The sequence below is a fragment of the Mustelus asterias genome, chromosome 12 (genome assembly GCF_964213995.1).
Source record: "Mustelus asterias chromosome 12, sMusAst1.hap1.1, whole genome shotgun sequence".
NCBI classification, from domain to species: domain Eukaryota; kingdom Metazoa; phylum Chordata; class Chondrichthyes; order Carcharhiniformes; family Triakidae; genus Mustelus; species Mustelus asterias.
Window position 1 is genome coordinate 23,959,130 of NC_135812.1, and position 19,597 is coordinate 23,978,726.

The following is a 19,597-nucleotide window of genomic DNA, read 5'->3' on the forward strand; positions in this document are numbered from 1 at the left end:
ATGGGAGGCTGGTTTGTTCCTCTCCAAGTTGCAAATTATCTTGAAACAAAAACAAAAAGTTCTGGAGAAACTCAGCAGGTCTGGCAGCATCTGTGGAGATAGAAACAGTGTGAACATTTCAAGTCCAATATAATTCTTTCTGAACACATTACCTTAACTTGTATTGCTGTTCCTTCCTTGTCAGCGAGTCAGAATCCCTGCGCAAGAGCGCCATGGGGGTACCTTCCCCACATGGACTGCAGCGATTCAAGTAAGAGACCAACTATAACCTTCTAAAGGGCAAGTAGGGATGAGCAATAAATGCTAACTTTACTAGCGATGCCCACAGCCTGAGAATGAATTACAACAAAAAAATGTATTCAATCATCTACTTGAACAGCAAAGGCTATTGAGGTCAGTTATTTTAATACAAGTCAGATAGTAGCAAAGTGAGCTAGTACTCAAATTAGAAATGAGGTGGTTGAAATGCAGAAGCAGTAATGCGGAATGGCAGGCAGCAAATTAGCAGTTCATAGAAAATAACATCAGGAGGACAGTGAAGCAGGATGCCAATTCATAATGGCCCGCTTTGCTTCAATGTTGAAATTGAATATCACCCCCCAAGGTTTCTATGTAATACGCGATCTTCCACATTTTTCTTTTAATTGAAAGGTTTCCTTGTTTTTCTATGATTAACTGCCGTCATGACAGCAAAAAATTAAATTTAAAAAAGAGTTTTTTAAAAATTCGAAATATGGCAACACTTACTGGAATAGTATCATGGTTTAGAAATCAATTGATTTTATTCCGACAATACATTACCCTCACCCATTAATAATAAAATGAGTATTTTGCATCCACCAGGATATATTTTCATTTAAAGAAAAAGGCTCGGGGAATACTGCCAAGTGACATACTTTAGAAACTCCTTATGTCAGTAGTCTCAAATAATTGAGACGGAAACAGAAAATGCTGGAAAATCTCAGCAGGTCTGACAGCGTCTGTGGAGAGAGAATAAAGCCAATGTTCCAAGTCTGGATGAGCCTTCGTCAGAGCTAAGGGCAAAGAGAATCAGCAGAGATTTATGCTATGAGGGTGGGGGAAGATTCTGTAATAGGACAAAGGGAATGTAAATGAGGATAAAGACGGCTGAGAGAGGTGCTGAAAGTGTCCATTAAGAAATCAGAATGTGTGGATGGCAGAACAGAGGTACAGATGGTGAAGGCAATTGAGAAGTGGAAAAAATGGAAGAGAGAAAGAAGGATGATAAAAATGGATTCACACATTCTGACCTCTTAATGGACACTTTTAGCACCTCTCTCGGCCTTCTTTATCTTCATTTATATTCGCTTTGTCTTTTTACAACCTCACCCCGCATAAGTATAAATCTTTTTAGATTCCCTTTGCCCTTAGCTCTGATGAAGGGCCATCCAGACTCGAAATGTTGGGTCTATTTTCTCTCCACAGATACTGTCAAACCTGCTGAGATTTTCCAGCATTTTCTGTTTTTGTTTCAGAATCCAGCATCCGCACTATTTTGCTTTCAGTGCCAAATATTTATTTGCAGAAAAAAATCCTGTATTAATATAAATGGATCACCTTTCTTTTATTCATTGGTGGGACATGGGCATCACTGGCCAGCATTTATTGCCCATCTCTCGCTGCTCTTGTTCAGAGGGCAGTTGAGAGTCAACCACATTGCTGTGGCATTGGAGTCACACGTAGGCCAGACCAGATAAGGACAGCAGATTTCCTAAAGGACATTAGTGAGCCAGATGGGTTTTTATAACAATTGACAATGGTTTCACAGTCATCAGTAGATTCTTAATTCCAGATTTTTTTGAATTGAATTCAAATTCAACTATCTACCGTGGCGGGATTCGAACTCGGGTCCCCAGAACAGCAGCTAAATTTCTGGATTAATAGTCTAGTGATAATACCACTCAGCCATCATCTCCCCACACTTATACAGCATCAAAGCCATGTTGGGTATGAACATCAAGGGCCACATAGTATTATACCACCTACACTGCATTAGTTGTACATGATTAAATATTCTTGTTTTGACAGTTTTGCTGTCATTCTTATACACATGTAATTTTGTGTACATTTTCATAACTGCAACGAAAGAAAAACCAATGGTTGCAAATTCCGGGTTTGCCAGATAAATATTAAGTACAGATTATAATGTGTTTCTTTTTAAAATGCAAACATTATTCTCATAATCAGGATTGAGGTCAGGGGAAACCAACTGAAATGTCAACACAAGAATTAAAAGATAATACTATTTTATAGCATCATAACATCCATTCCATCAGGGATTATTGAAAGCAAAGTAATGAGCAAGTCCAATGAGTGGCCGACGCTTAAAGAATTTTGCTCATAATTCCAGCGATTTCGGTAGGATTAAAAGCATTAGTGCAACATTAGATCAACACTGATCACCAAAATTGCACAATTTTGAGAGAGTGAGACTCCTTCCAACAAGAAGCTACTTCTTTGAGTTAGAAATCTGTCAGCCCAATACTTTTTGGGGCATGTTGAACAAAGGGCTCAAGTTCAGCTTCAGTTACGGATTTGAACCCTTCTAACTTTCTGTGGCTTCTCAGTTATTGGTCAGATGACTTGGTGGAGTGCATTGTCTCAGTATGCAGTTTCACTGATGATGACTGTAGTAAAATAAACCTCTGTTCCAAACTGACCAAACAACACGCAGCGGCAGCAGGTAGCTTTTTTTTTGCAGTCGTCAATGTTTTTATTTAAAACAATTCATCTAATTACAAACCAAAATATATCATAATTTCACAATAATGAACTACAAACCAGGAGGCCACAGGTACTTGGAACCTAAAAGTGAGTATATTTGGAACAAGGTACATGGCCCTTTGGTTAAGATCAAGTGTAGTATCTATTCTATTCTACCATAATTGGACTTAATTTGAATTGGCATTTTTTGATTAGAATTTAAATAACACTAATATGTGCATTTAATATCTTCCATTTTTCACATGAATGCACTGAAATTATGCTTTAGGATACTGATATCTGATATAAAGATATTAACCACAATGGGATGGCACGGTGGCACAGTGGGTTAGCACTACTGCCTCACAGCGTCCGGGATCCGGGTTCAGTTCCGGCCTCAGGTCTCTGTCTGTGTGGAGTTTGCACATTCTCCCCGTGTCTGTGTGGGTTTCCTCCGGGTGCTCCGGTTTCCTCCCACAGCCCAAAGATGTATGGGTTATGTTGATTGGCCATGCTAAATTGCCCCTTAGTGTTCGGGGATTAGCAAGGTAAATATGTGGGGTTACAAGCATAGGGCCTGCGTGGGATTGTGGCAGGTGCTGACTTGATGGGCTGAATGGTCTCCTTCTGTATTGTAGGGATTCTATGCACCACATTGACCTGAAATAATATAGAAGGGGACTCCAGGCAAATGTGTAAAGCACCCAGATTGGAAAGTGAGACTCCTTGGAAAATTTAAGTTTTTCTGTAAAGATTTAAACAGAATTATTATAATTATTAGACATGAATAGGTGGGAAAATTCTGTTTATCGTAGCTCAGCTATTTCCTTCCCATTGTGAATCCTTTTCCTCAGTTACAGATGTCACCCCCTGTTGTATTGCGCTCTCAGCAACACACCACCGCCCCCCCATCTGATCTCCAACCCTGAATTAAACAATCTCAGTTTATTAACTGCAGCTATTCACTAATTGACCATTTGATGTGCTTATTTGGAACACTTTCCCACTTTGTGGCCTCAAAGGTCAACAGGGCAAGTTAATTTTCATCATAACAGCAGGCAGCTTTCTTCTTTGAGCTTAATGGCAAAGACCCACATTGAAGCTCTGTAAATGATACTACTGCTCTGTAAAGCTCTGAGCAGACTACATTTAAAATATTGCATTAATTTCTTGACACCACATCTGAAAAAGGAAACAATATCCTTGGAGGGGGTGCAACACAGATTCAACAAACTGATACTTGAATCATAGAATTCTTACCGTGCAGAAGGAGGCCATTCAGCCCATCAAGTTAGCACCAACTCTCTGACAGAGTACCAATCTTCTTGGCCTCTCTGGCAGAGTACCGTACAGTAAGAAGTCTCACAACACCAGGTTAAAGTCCAACAGGTTTATTTGGTAGCAAAAGCCACTAGCTTTCGGAGTGCTGCTCCTTCATCAGGTAAGCGGGAGTTCTGTTCACAAACAGGGCATATAAAGACACAACTCAATTTACAAAATAATGGTTGGAATGCGAGTCTTTACAGGTAACCAAGTCTTAAAGTCTTACCTGAAGAAGGAGCAGCGCTCCGAAAGCTCGTGGCTTTTGCTACCAAATATCCTTTTGGACTTTAACCTGGTGTTGTGAGACTTCTTACTGTGTTTACCCCAGTCCAACGCCGGCATCTCCACATCAAGAGTACCTTACCCCAGACCACCACCACACCCTATTCCATGGTTAATCCATTTAACCTACCTATTTGGGAAAATGAGGGCAATTTACTATGGCCAATTGACCTAACCCACATATTGTTGGACTGTGGGAGGAAACCAGAGCACCCGAAGGAAACCCATGCAGACACAGGAAGAATGTACAAACTCCAAACAGTCAGTCACCCAAGGCCAGAATTGAACTTGAGTCCTTGACACTGTGAGGCAGCAGTGCTAACCACCATAACTTAAGCATTGATTCCCTTGAATACAGAAGGTTAAAGAGCTGCTTATGATGGTTAAAGGAGTTGATGAGGTAAATGGAAACTATTTTCTCTTGTGGAGAAAGGGGCATAACCTTTAAAATCAGAGCTAGCCATTCAAGGGTGGTTAGGTTTTACACCAGAAATAGTGGCAATAAGGAACTTTCTCCAAAGGTATTGAAGCTGGGTCAACTGAAAATTGCAAAACAAGATTGATTGCCAGACAAGGGGGATGTTGGATAGATGGAGTTTATATGGAAATCAGCCATGATTTAATTGAACAAGCTCAAAGGGCTGAATGGCACATTACTCTTCCTGTGTTGTTGGCAGTATGGAGTACAACAACATTCTGCCTTTGTATCCTCTGACTCCCTGACCAATTCCATGGAAGACCTATGAGAATGTATGTGGCAAGTTGGCAACATGCAATTGCAAAGTAGTTCCCCTTCTCCTCATTTCACAATGAGATCCCTTCTGCCAGGAGGAAAGACCTACTGCCACTTTAGACTAGCTCTGTTCCTGGCTGATGAAAAATGTGTGGTTGATGTAGCAGAACTAGTTGGGCTGTGTCAGGTTTTCTTTCTTGGCTGCACTAGTATGTGGGGAAAAAAGCCAGGCATCTCCCAAGTGAGTGAAAGGAAACTCAGAGGCCAGAGCTTATGTGCAGATTACTACTTGAATGGTGTAAAATGAGAGGTGGATACTCAGTGAGACCTTGGTGTCTTTGTGCATCAGTCGCTAAAGTAAGCGCGCAGGTGTAGCAGGCAGTAAAGAAGGCAAATGTTATGTTGGCCTTCATATTGAGAGGATTTGAGTATAGGAATGTTTTAATGCAATTGTATAGGGCATTGGTGAGGCCACACCTGGCGTATTGTGTGCAGTTTTGGTCTGAGGAAGGATGTCCTTGCATTAGAGGGAGTGCAGGAAGATTTACCAGGCTGATTCCTGGGATGGTAAGTCTGACTTATGAGGAGAGACTAAATTGGTTAGGATTATATTCATTGGAGTTTAGAAGAGTGAGAGGGGATCTCATAGAAACTTATAAAATTCCAACAGGATTAGACAGGGTAGATTCAGAAAGAATGTTCCTGATGGTGGGGGAGTCCAGAACTAGGGTTATAGTTTGAGGATAAGGGGCAAACCTTTTAGAACTGAGGTGAGGAGAAATTCTTTCACCCAGAGAGTGGTGAATGTGTGGAATTCACTACCACAGAAAGTAGTTGATGCCAAAACGTTGTGTGATTTCAAGAATAAATTAGATATAGCTCTTGGGGCTAAAGCGATCAAGGGATGTAGTGGGAAGGCGAGATCAGGATATTGAATTTAACGATCAGCCATGATCAAAATGAATGGCAGAGCAGGCTCGAAGGGTCGAATGGCCCACTCCTGCTTCTAGTTTCTATGCTTCCCCACCACCCACTCACATCCCCTCATTACACAGCTTCTGCCAAGCACTGACAAATGCCCACAAACAAATTAACCACTGCCTTGGCTATGGGTGGCACACGGGGACAAGCCAAGCTGACCAGAATGTACCCAAAAGAAAATAGAAAAGTTAGAATAATGGTAAAGGTGAAGCTGATTCTTTTGTCCCTGCGATCCTGTTCATTTGCAATACATTTTAGTGCTCTTGCCGTATATTTACGCATGATGAATTTTTAATTGTTGGATTAGTTTCATTATTTATCGGGTTTAATCAAATATGAACTTCATTTACTACAGCACAGGTATCACCTGAGGGCATACTGTATAATGGCAGCTTAACAGATTTCTAAAAAAGCTGCCTATCAAGAGGTTTCAGTCAGGCTTCCTGGCCGGAGGTTCATCACTCGGACATCATAGTTGCTGGGTCACTAAAACTAAACAGTTTAAATATATATGAGCCAATTTATCCTAAATATTCATGAGGGAAGCACACAATCAGTTCTAACTGCAGTTGTCTGATGAAATAGGGCCATAAAAATCTCAGCGAGGAAAAATGAAATTGCGTGTTTTCTGAGATGTGGCGATGCTGGCGTTGGACTGGGGTAGGCTCAGTAAGAACTCTCACAACAGCAGGTTAAAAGCCAACAGGTTTATTTGGTATCACGAGCTTTTGGAGCGATGTACCCTCATCGAGGGTGAGTGGATGCTACAAAAACTCAACACACTGTTTCTTTGCTGCTATTCTAACAGGAGCATTAATCAATCAAACAAGTTAATGCCGCTGTTAAAATACTAGGCCAATACTCACCCGATGAAGGAGCAGCGCTCCAAAAGCTCGTGATACCAAATAAACCTGCTGGACTTTAACCTGGTGCCGTGAGACTTGCTACCATGTTTTCTGAGCAAAGGGGTGAAATTAGGCTAGTTGATTCGGAGTCTTAAATAACGAATTGTGTTGATGGTCTGCATTAATGTGGGAGAAGCAAGTTGTCACTTCTGTACTGTAATATGCTCCATGCCTGCTATTTACTGTGTTTGGCACATGATCCTCTCCTAGAAGCCTCCAAAACTAATCTCCCTATCGTAGCCTTTCTCGTTCTCTCACTATTATATGCATATCATTGCAATTATCATTCTTCTGAGCCTTCCTTTCATGTTCCTGGTTACTAAACATTAGCTCAATGCTAACATCAAGTAAGTGTACATGTGAATCTACCATGGTGGGAATTTTGGTTGCCTCGAGAGAGAGAGAGAGAGAGAGAGAGAGAGAGAGAGAGAGGATTCCTTCCCAGCGTTGACTGCAACAGGGTCCTGTAGCACTGGAGAGTCCTGTGCTGTACGAGGTCTTGCCTGACAGGCCTCCAACCTGACACTGTTCGTCAGGCCGACTGTGGCAGGAAACCCAAGGATAATTTGAAGTTTTATAAAAAAGTTTATTTATTGGTGTCACAAGTAGGTGTACATTAACACTGCAGTGAAGTTACTGTGAAAATCCCCGAGTTGCCACACTCCGGCGCCTGTTCGGGTACACTGAAGGAGAATTTAGCATAGCCAATGCACCTAACCAGCACGTCTTTTGGACTGTGGGAGGAAACCAGAGCACCCAGAGGAAACCCATGCAGACACTGGGAGAACGTGCAGACTCCGCACAGACAGAGACCCAAGCTGGGAATCGAACCTGGGTCCCTGGTGCTGTGAGGCAGCAGTGCTAACCACTGTGCCACCGTGCTGCCCCAGAGGGAGTTGTGGGAACATCTCAAAATAGCATCGCCTTCAAAGCCGCCCATCCCCTCTGATCCCTCAGTGCTTCCTGCCTGCCTCCAAGCTTATGTTCCCATTCAACAAGTCCAGTAACATGTTAAAAATACAAATATGCATAAAAGTGATTGCCACTTATCTTTTCATCTGTTGCTTTTGTATCATTTTGACATGAAACCAGTCAGCAATGTTGTTGTTTGAACAATTACTGCAGTAATATTAGATTCCTCGGTCTAGTATTAACTTGTTTGATTGAATAATGCTCTGTTAGAATAGCAGCGAAGAAACAGTGTGTTAAGTTTTTGTAGCAATTTGATAACAGGGTTTAATGTTTTTAAAATACATTGCTAAATATTTAAAAACAAATCCTGTGTGAATAGGGAAGAAATCCAGGCAATTCTTTGAAAGAAAACAGTTTCAAATCTTATCTTAACCTGCTCCATACACTGATTACCCATGATTGCTATTTGATTACTTTGAAGTGAGATCTTATAATCTCATTTTGGCAATTTTTAATACCTTCTGTGGTATGGGGCTGGAGAAGGGCAGGCAGTTGTTCAAGGCTTGCACTTTGTTGAGTTCCTTAGCTGTTAGAAAGAAAATTCAGGAACATGTAACAGAAGCCAAAGATGAGAAAAGTCAATGCAGCCCACGGAAATTCATCCCTTTCTCAGTGGAGCTCCTCCATTCTAGCAGCGAGCTGTTGTTTGAGTGTCCCTGATGCTTTGTACAGAGTTGCCCTTGAATTGCTTTTAACCAGTTCGTCTGGCATCATCAGTGAAAGCCTGGAAACCAATTATTCACTTGCTTTGCTGAGTTGTAACGATCTGTGGTAGGCACAGTAAGAAGTCTCACAACACCAGGTTAAAGTCCAACAGGTTTATTTGGTACCACGAGCTTTCGGAGTGCTGCTCCTTCATCAGGTGACTCACATCAGGTGTTGTGAAACTTCTTACTGTGCCTACCCAAGTCCAACACCGGCATCTCCACATCAATCTGTGGTAGATACTAAAAGAAAGAGTAGACTGTGGATCCTTCACAACAATAACAATATCCACACTCTCTTATAGATACAGTGCCGTATTACCAGGCAACTTCCCTTTATACAGTACATCAAACAACTATACTGACTTTTCATCAAGACCTGGGCATATATGACTTTCTGAAGAGTTGCTCCAAATAGGGCAGCACGGTGGCACAGTGGTTAGCGCTGCTGCCTCACAGCACCAGGGGCACAGGTTCAATTCCAGCCTTGGGTAATTATCTGTGTGGCATTCTTCCAAGTCTGCGTGAGTCCCCTCTGGGTACTCCAGTTTCCTCCCACAGTCCAAAGCTGTGCAGTTTAGGTGGATTGGCCATGCTAAATTACCCCTTATGGTCCCAAGATGTGTAGGTTGGATGGATTAGCCATGGTAAATATTTGGTGTTACAGGGATAGGGTAGGGGAGAAGGCCTGTGTAAGATATTCTGTCAGAGATTCGGTACAGACTTGATGGGTCAAATGGCCTCTCCTGCACTGTAGGAATTCTATGATTCTATTCTATGAGGACTGAACCTGGTCAACTAAAGGTCTGGACTACAAAAAAAGAAATGCCTCTTTTTTTCTTAAGCGAGTACTTATAGCACCAACATCTCTTGAAATAATTTGAGCTAAACAAGCAGATAAGAGAGCTCACATGGAGTAAGCAATGCTGCAGCAGTTACAACATTGCATTTACGCCACTATTATCAGAGGGGAATAATTATCTTCATTTAAATTATTGTGCTGTTTCAGTCAAGGAGCTTAATTCCCACACAATTCTGCTCTGCTGTTGTAATGGTTACTTAAGTGTGTTGTGACAGAATTTATATGGCAAGATTACATCATTCACATCTGAATAGCAGATTAACTTTGCACCAGAGCTAATGAGATGCATGTAGGAAAATTATCTGTGTGCAAATATGATATTAGCAGAGCTCAGGCGTTATAAAGTAACGTCATACTTGTTGTTTAGCAGTTAATCTTTTAAAATTATAGATTTCTTCTGATTAACTGCGGTACATTGATAAAACCGCAGAGAGCAAGCACAGGTGAAAATGAACACGATCTAGAAGAACATGGGAGGCTGTTGAGAGACAATTATCAAAGTGATTGCAACAGGAAAAACAATTAGAGGAGCAGGTTGATTGCCAAGTTAATGATGTTTCTCACAATACTTGGCCTGAAGGAACACGTTACCCTACCACAGGTGAAACAACACAGAAAGCTGAGTTTAAAAAAAAATAGAAATGGCTGACTAGAAACATAGAAACTAGAAGCAGGAGTAGGCCATTCGGCCCTTCGAGCCTGCTCCACCATTCATTTTGATCGTGACTGATCATCGAATTCAATATCCTGATTACCACCCCCCCCCCCCCCCCCCCCATATCCCTTGATCCCTTTAGCCCCTAGAGTTATATCTAATTTCTTCTTGAAATCAGACAACATTTTGACCTCAGCTTCTTTCTGTGGTAGCGTGTTCCATACGTTCACCACTCTCTGGGTGAAGAAATTTCTCCTCACCTCAGTTTTAAAAGGTTTACCCCTTATTATCAAACTATGTCCCCTAGTTCTGGACTACAAAGGGAACAAAGTAAAGATGATTCAACAAAAGTTCCCCCTCCCCATCACACAGTATAAACAGTTAAAGTGTTGGTTTAAGTAAGGCAAATGTCATTGATTTTCCCCTCCTTGAGCTAGGGTGAATAATATGTGGATAAAAGCAAATCACTGCGGATGCTGGAATCTAAAACCGAAACAGAAAATGCTGGAAAATCTCAGCAGGTCTGGCAGCATCTGCAAGAAGTGAAAAGAGCGCTTTGACAAAGGGTCATCTGGACTTGAAACATCAGCTCTTTTCTCTCCTTACAGATGCTGCCAGACCTGCTGAGATTTTCCAGCATTTTAGTATGTGATATTGGTATCCCACCTCAGATATTGCAGAATCATTAGTTACGGTAGATCAATTTATTGCATTGGAATCTGACACTCTCCGCTCCAATCTGCTGTGGAACCCATCTTTCTTCTCCAAAGCAAGATGCTGCTACCCCGAAGTGGCTTTGGAAGGTCTCACAGATTGAATCAAGCCGTGCACCAGCCTGGTAGGTGACAGCCGTTAATCAGAGCTGCATCCTACAGGGAAGCAGTCAGCAGTCAATACCTATCATATTGTGTCTGAGTAGAGCAGAGAAGCAGTATGATGTTCCCATCTCATCTCACCATTGGGAAGGAGATAATTGTCCTCCTCGCTCTTTAGGCGAAAAACTGGTCAGCCCATCAAAAGGACCAGCACAATTGTCATCCCATTGGTTTTCAATGATTAATTTAGTAATTCACAGTCTCTGCTCCAGCTATCTCAATAACATGTTGTGAGTTAAATATCATTTGACAGAACTGTATAGCCCTGTGACTAAGATGCATGTCACTGTGCCTGGACATCTTTCTCTATCTCAGTAACAAACCAAAAACAAAAACAGAATATGTTTTCCTTACTTGTTATCCAGCTCAAACATAGGAACAAATAGAACCACAATGGTGAGCTCTCACTATCTTCTTTGTTGCTTATAATGCCAAAAAGCAGAAACATTTCCTATGAAGTATTCTCTGGGGATGAAATGGACTCAGTCTGAAAATAAGAGCATTAGCAACCTAATTAACTGTGAACCTTGATATGTGCTTGGCTGGCATGTGCCTATTTTTATATTTGTATGAAACTCCATGTCCAATATTTTAATGAGAGCTTTAATTAAATGCAAATAAATTAATCTCGCCCTTCTAAAATAACAGACGCTAGAATCTCCTGTAAACACGTTGAACATGAATGCATTAGTATCGCACCAAGTACATTCAAGACCATCATAGCTCATATGGTTCCCTTGTGCCATTCTGCGGAGGGGCTGAGTAAAATTTCCATAAGCACAATTTTGTCCCCTCTATGGTGTGAGATTTAAGATATTTTGCAATTTGCTGGTGGTGTCATATTAGCATTGGCATTATCCGGTCTTTTGAAGTGATTGTGTGGTTACTACCTACGTCAATCAGACCATGTTATTTATATTGTGCTTATTTAAGAGATGACGCAGTATTTTTCATATAATCCAGAATTATAGAATCATTGACTCATAAAAGCTTATAACACAGAAGGAGGTCATTTGGACCATCACACCTGTGCTGGCCTCTTTGAATGAGCTGCCCAATGTAATCCCATGACAATAACCCTGAAAATTAGACCTCTTCAGGTAGATGCCTTTTGAGAGTTCCTATGGAATCTGAGTCCACTACTCTTTCTGACAGTGCCTTCCAGTCCTTAACAGAACTCTGTGTGAATAAAATTCTCCTCATTTCCCCCTGGTTCGTTTGCCAAACATTTTAAATTTGCGCCCTTTGGTTACAAGCCATTTTCCTAGGAAACAGTTTTCCTTACTCTTTCCTTTCTATATCAAAACTCCTCATAATTTTGAATATCTCTATGAGATCTTATCTGATCGAAGGAGAAGAATCCCATCTTCTTCATCTCTCCATTTGACTGAAATTCTTCATCTCCCTTTTCATCCTGGTAAAGCTCCTATGTACCAACTTCAAGGGTTTGACATCCTTCCTAAGGTCTGATGCCCAGAATTCTACACAATATTCCAGATAAGCCCTAACTAGAGATTTTTGTAAAGATTTAGCATGGCTTCCTTTTTTTTACACATTCAAGGTGTGCGTGTCCTGAGGCCTTTGCCTATGACTTTCTAATGTTGATTGGTGGTTGCCCCACACACAATCCCTCCTTGCACTTTTGCATTGGGAAAGTGACACCTTTAATATATTGTTTCAAGAAGATTGCATGTTTTTCATATTAATCCAGCAAATGGGGACCAATTCATCGGGATTATTGTGGCTAGTTCAGAACTGGTAAATGTAGAGTCTCTTGCCATCTTGCTGGCTTTGGAATGGTAGAATACCAAAGGAGGAAACGCAGACTAAGAGCATCTTCTAATAAAATTATGAGAGGCATAGATAGCGTTGACAGTCAGAATCTTTTTCCCAGAGTTGAAATCTAATACTCGGGCGCATGCACTTAAAGTGAGAGGGGGAAAGTTCAAAGAAGATGTGAAGAGTATGTTTTTTACACAGAGAGTGGTAGGTATCTGGAACAGGTTGCCAGGGGTAGTGATGGAGGCAGATACGATAGGGACGTTTAAGGGGCTTATAGATGAATATGAATATGAATATGCAAGGAATGGAGGGATATGGACCAAGGGTAGGCAAAAGGAATTTGTTTAATTTGGTGTCACGTCCGGCAAAGCATTGTGGGCCGAACGGCCTCTTCCTATGCTGTACTGTTCTATGTTTCAGGGCACAAATGTAAGCACAAAATACCCAAGTGCTATGGTGTCTATTGATGTGTACCCTGGTAAGAGTGAATCTCAGGAAGAGTTTATGGGAGATAATTGATGGAAAAGAAACCACAAGGAGAGATGGTTGTCCTTTTTTGAGTAAAAGACAGTGTTGGTTTTTGCCAAGATAAAGTCAACCTCGGATTCACTTCAGAGGTACGAGTAAAAGTGACTTTAATTTTAAGAAATAAAAACAAACAAAACAATAAGATGGAAATATTCAGTTTAGTCCTTTCATCAGAACTGAAGGCCGGAATGTTCCGGGCACCCCGTGCCGTTTTTTTCCCAGTGGCAGAGGTGGCTCACCATTGGCTGTTGGCAGGACCTTCCTTTGTATGGTTCACCACTGGGGAACCCACTGTGTGGGGGAGGGAGGGATCACCTTCGGAGGGTCTGGAAGATCCCACCAGCATGAAGGGCTGGAAAATCCCACCTTTAGAGTTTTATTTTTAACCTATCTTCAGTTCTGATGAAAAGTCATCGCCACCTGAAATATTAATGATCTCTCTCCACAAATGCTGCTTGACCTGTTGATAATTTCCATCTACTTTTTTGTTCAGTTCCCCCTGCTGCTGTTGTGAAGATGCAATGCACCAGAGATTGTTTGCCAAAGCAGAGGGGAGGTGATGGCCTAGTGGTATTATTGCTAGACTATTTATCCTGAAACTCAGCTAATATTCTCGGGACCTGGGCTTGAATCCCACCACGGCAGATGGTGGAATTGGAATTCAATTTTTTAAAAACCTGGAATTAAGAATCTACTAATGACCATGAAACCATTGTCGATTGTTGGAAAAACCCATCTGGTTCACTAATATCCTTTAGGGAATCTGCCGTCCTTACCTGGTCTGGCCGATATGTGGCTCCAAAGCCACAGCAACATGGTTGACTCTCAACTGCCCTCTGAACAAGGGCAACTAGGGATGGGCAATAAATGCTGGCCAGCCAGTGACGCTCATATCCCACGAATGAATAAAAAAAAAACCTACATAGATAAATGTCCGGGACTGGGTTGGGGTAGGTTGTTGGTGTACAAATTGAATAGAGTTGGAGGTAAAACAGATCCCCAAGTGTAGGCAATTTGTCTGGTTCCTCTAGGCTCTTGCTAGTCTTGTCAATGGCTAGATGAAGTTTTTTTAAGCCCAGTTTAGTCACCCTGGACGATCCGTCCTGGAGTAGCAGTTCAATGCTGTGAGTAACCAAAGGAGGGAGAAATGCTTGGTATTTTTGTGAATAAGCCAATGTGCCAGATTGTGTTGTACACTGCAGTGAGGTCAAGGGAAATTGACCCATTTAAGACTCCTTTAAATGTTTTCAGTGAAAGGAGTTAATGCAAGGATCAGATCACATGCTGCTTCTTCCTTGTTGAAATCCTGCTTGATCTGAAGGATGTTCTCCACTTCTAGTCTGATCTGCTGAAAGATTAGGCACTCTACCACCTAGAAGGATACTGATAGCAGGAGTATTGCCCTGGAATTGGGTGGTAATTCTGAGTTTTTGCTACGTATTGGGAGGCTGATGACTTTAGATATGAGCCAGGGTTTTGACAGTTTTCCTCACATCTGACTGTCGTAAAGGATTGGGCCAAGCAAGAGCAGGCCCATGGGCCACACTATTTTAGGAACTCTGAGAGGATGTTGTCTTAACCAGCAGCAGTGCCCAGCTTGATGGCATGTAGTACTTTGTCCAACTCCAGAGTGGTGAAGGGTTCAGATCTGGAAGTGTGCTGCCTATGGAAGGATCTCCACTTGCTTTTTGTACCATTGGTGACTTTCCCATGTGAAAGAGCTGGCTAACTACCTGATTGGCATTTGCAGATGGATGGCTTGACATTAATGGTTGCTGGGCTGCTCTGAGATGGCATAACACTCGCCAACATTTCCGACTTGAGAAGGTGAAGTCCAGATTCTTGATTGTCTCTTCCCATCTGGCCCAGCGAGCGCAGTCCAGGAATTCAAACAGATGGTCTGCCACATCTGCATCACTGGTGGACTTGTATTGTTGAAGCAGAGAAGCAGGGATGGACTTTCCAGGCAAGGTATATACATAAAGGTGGTATCCCCGTGGTATGGTGGCTGCTTTGTTGATAGCTCTGCAGAAGCTCTGTAGGGTATTTTGGGAGGGTGCCATCATTACACCGTGTTCCAATACCTTGTTGCATTCCTACCAATTGACTTTTTGCCAGTTCCACTGCTTTCTTATTTGGGCCGGTGACGATCGGTAGTTGATCCAATATGGATCAGAGATGGACTGGGCTGGCTGTGTGGAAAGTTGGACAGGATTTGGCATGATGCAGGAAATGGATTACTGCATACTGTACTGACCCAACACAAATCAGGAGAATAGTCATGTTTCCAACTACAGAGTTGATAGTTCCAGACTGTGTTTGTGATCGCAGGATGAGGACAAGTTCACAGTGTCAGGTTCAGTTGGCAAGTGTTTCACCTTCTGCATTAACCTCTTGGTAACCCCAGTCCATGTGGAAACTTTTAATGTTGGCAGTATGGACGGGTGGGTGTGGTAGGATTGGTAGGACCTGTCAATCCCAGATTGTGCTACAAAGTTTTGTTACAAAGGAGACACCAACCTTGACTATTCAGTAGAGAACAGATGGGCTGCATTGGCAGTGGTTGTTTGGAAAGATGTGACATGGCCGTGTGTGTGGTGTGCCATGTGACAAATCAGGTCAAAACCATCTATCTTGTACCTCCTGGTTTCATCTGATGGGAGATGTGTTTCTTGAATGCAGAGCACAATGATGACGTTATTGGGTGAGTGTGTCTGTAAGCTGTAGATAGCCCCTCAATGTTGAGTTGCCGATGTGAAGTGTGGGTCCAATTGTATAAGAGCCGCAGGATTTTCATATTGCTGGCAGGATATTGCGGGTGGCACGATGCTTAGTACTGCTGCCTCAAAGCGCTGAATGGCCTCCTTCTGCCATCAAGATTCTATGGGGATAGATTTTTTACCCATTTCAAGGTGTACTCAATGCAGAGCGGACTTACCTGACCCAACATTTCCTGAAAAGGGAGTTTCCCTTCATTTTCCTGGGAGTCATCTCAGACAGGCCTCGGTGTCCAATTTACACTTTAAGGTAAGAAGTGGTTTCACATCAATGCGAAGCCTAAGGACTCCATGCGATTGTAGCAGGTTACTAGTGAGTTGAAAATGCCAGTCCACCACTTACTCACTGACCCATTCCCATTTTCGGTATCGCTGTCACCATTTTAGTTTGTCGTAACCATTACAACTACCTCTGAAGTTGTACAAGGTTCTGCAAACCATATTTGGTAATGTGGCAGACAGCTTTGATTAGCTTTGTGACAATTACTGCATATCAGGGCTTTGACATGATATAATTTTGGAAATTTGGGAAATGATGGAAAACTGAAAACCAAGACCAAAGACAGAGGCCAGAATCTTACCCCCGTTCGCGCCAGTGAGATTTTCTCATCCCGTCGCAGAGAACGGAGATTTGGCTGGTCGCCAAATTCTCCAACCTCACTGCAGCAGGAGCGTGGCATGAACAGCAGGTAAAATTGCGCCCAGTCATTGAGTCTCTTCCAGAATTTGACCGGACAATATGCATCGGGTGGGATTTTCTGGCCCTGCCTGCTGTCAGGATTGTCCATAGAATCCCTACAGTGCAGAAGGAGGCCATTTTGGCCCATCAAGTCTGCACCAACCACAATTCCATCCAGGCCCTATCCCCGCAATATTTACCCCAGCTAGTCCCCCTGACACCAAGGGGCAATTTAGCATTGTCAATCCACCTAATCCGCACACCTTTGGAGTGTGGGAGAAAACCGGAGCACTCGGGGGAAACCCACACAGACACAGGGAGAATAAATTCCTGCTCTGTGGAAAGTAGATGGATTTTTGGCTGGTCCACCACGTCCCTCACAATGGGTCCCATCAAGGCAGGGGGTCAGAAAATCCTAGCCATTATTCTTCGTCTCTGTTTACGTTAGACAGCTATAAAATTCCAATTTCAACTCCAACTTTTGGAGCATTTCTCTTTAATTGCTTATGGTCTCCACCACACACAAACTCTCTGATTCAATCCAGTGTGAGATTGAGATATTATATAAGGGGACAGAGCAGTGTTCCCTGTAAACTGTATGGCAATGCAGGCACCCAGAAGTCCCTGACCAGGCTATGCACGAGTCAAACCCTTTCAATTACTGTGCATGCACAGCAAAATGTAAAAGGGGTCACGCATTTAAATAAATTATCCACACACTCCCCCCCCAAAAAAAATTAGAGCGGTACAGAGGAGGTTCCATTTCATTACATTCTCATGTCTGTTTCTTGTCTGGATATGTCGCCAAGGACTATCTTTTTGGGGCCAAAGTCATAAAGCGTACGTAACAGAAACAGTCAAAAATAAATGGTGATATTGCGAGGTCTTGTTTCACAATTTATAAATTCAAAATTCATTCCCCAATGGCAATTGGGATTTTAGTGTACAGTGTGATATTAGTACACAAATAGTTAACATGTCCCCATCTTTGTCTGCTGTTTTAACAGACGTTAATGTAATTATATTAAATTTTGGCGACCCGCCCACCACCTCTCATTTTAAACAGGGTAACGATTCGGATTTACAAAAAACAGCAGGCTCATAAATAAAAACAGAAAATGCTAGGAAGATGTCAAAATAGAGATGTTTCTTTGGAGAGATCTTGTCTGATCTGTGCATTTATGGCTTTCATTTCAGATTCCCAGCATTTTCCTTCTTACAGAAAAAAATCAGTTCAGGTTCACACAGAGACATAAAAGCTAGGAGCAGGAGTAGGCCATTTAGCCCTTCGAGCCTGCTCCACCATTCTATGTTATCATGGCTGATCCTCTATCTCAATGCCACATTCTCACTTCCATCTTGTAGGTTCATATCTTATGATGGGGGTAGATATTGACTTTGTGATGCAGTGTAAAACAGGGGCTGTCGTAACTGGGTAGTCAATGGAAATACGTAAAATGAGTTCCTGACTCACTTGCTTTGCACTACTGCACAAAGATCTATCCCAATACAATTTCATCCCAACTCTAACTTACTAATTTAAATCTGTGCTTAGCTACCTGAGTTCAGTCGGAGCAACAGAAGGTGTGTTAGAACTGATCCCAGTACTTGTAGGAAATGGGGACAATGGCCATCAAGCCTGATTGCTGACACCAAGGATGGGATTTTCCGGCTGCGTTCACCCTGAAAATCCCGCAAGAGGTCAACGGACCTTTCCATGATCCGCTACTCGCTCGCTACGATTCCAATGGTGGGCAGAACGGGAAAATTCGTGCCCCCCCCTCCCCAGTGTTAGTGTCACATGAGCTGGGAATGGGATGGCGGGGCTCAGTTCTGATGTCTCCTGTCAATTGCTCACTCATGGGTAGGGCCTCTTGGATATGGTACTGGAGGCCAGATGGGGCCTTGAAGCTGTACCTGACAAGACCACCAGCTTCAGGAGAGAACGGGAGGATATTGGGAACGGGGTATGCTTCTTAAAACTCTCTCAATACCACACTCAATGTGCTCAAGTTTCTGTTAAATGTATAACTCTCATCATGAGAGAAAACATTGCTTTGAACTCTTGTGCATTCACAGTAATTAGATAAATAGAAGACCAACTTTTTGTGGCCCACGAGGACAGAAATATTTTGGATTGTTACTGTATATTTTTATGTGAAAAATGGTCAGAAATAGGTTACTGCTTATATGAAATGAAGAAATATCTGATTATGTGAATGGTTTGAACATTGGTATTTTAATAAGTTTAACACACTGAAGGTTACAGTTCCTGCAAGAAGATGATGAACATTGCATTTATCCTTTTGTATCAACAGAATTTATTTTTGTACAAAGCACTTTTGTATAGCAGCTTTCAATCATGTACGATAATGTAGAAATAAACATTTTGCAAATACCAAAAAGTTTGTTTGTCTTTCTATAATCCTGTCTTTTTTATATTTGCATGAGTGCTGGTTTCCCCCAGTTTTGTGGAGTAACGGGTCAATTATACCTGACATTTTGCCTTGATACAAAGTGGATTTGGTCTTGAATAACCTACTTAACTGTGAAATTGCCCAAATATTTGAAGCATCACCACCTTATGGTAGTGATTTGAAAGCAACGTGACTTCTTGCTGACTCTGACGTGAGAACTCACATCAAGCTGAGTTTAACAAGCTCGAAGGGACCTTAAACTTCACTTCTAATACTTGTGACGTTAGTGGAGGGATGACAGTTTCATTTTGGATTTTTTTTTTCATTTTGTATACTGTAAATGGAACTTCCCTTTCTCTGTCCAGAAAGCAAAGCACAGTCAACAGGGGGGAGATGGT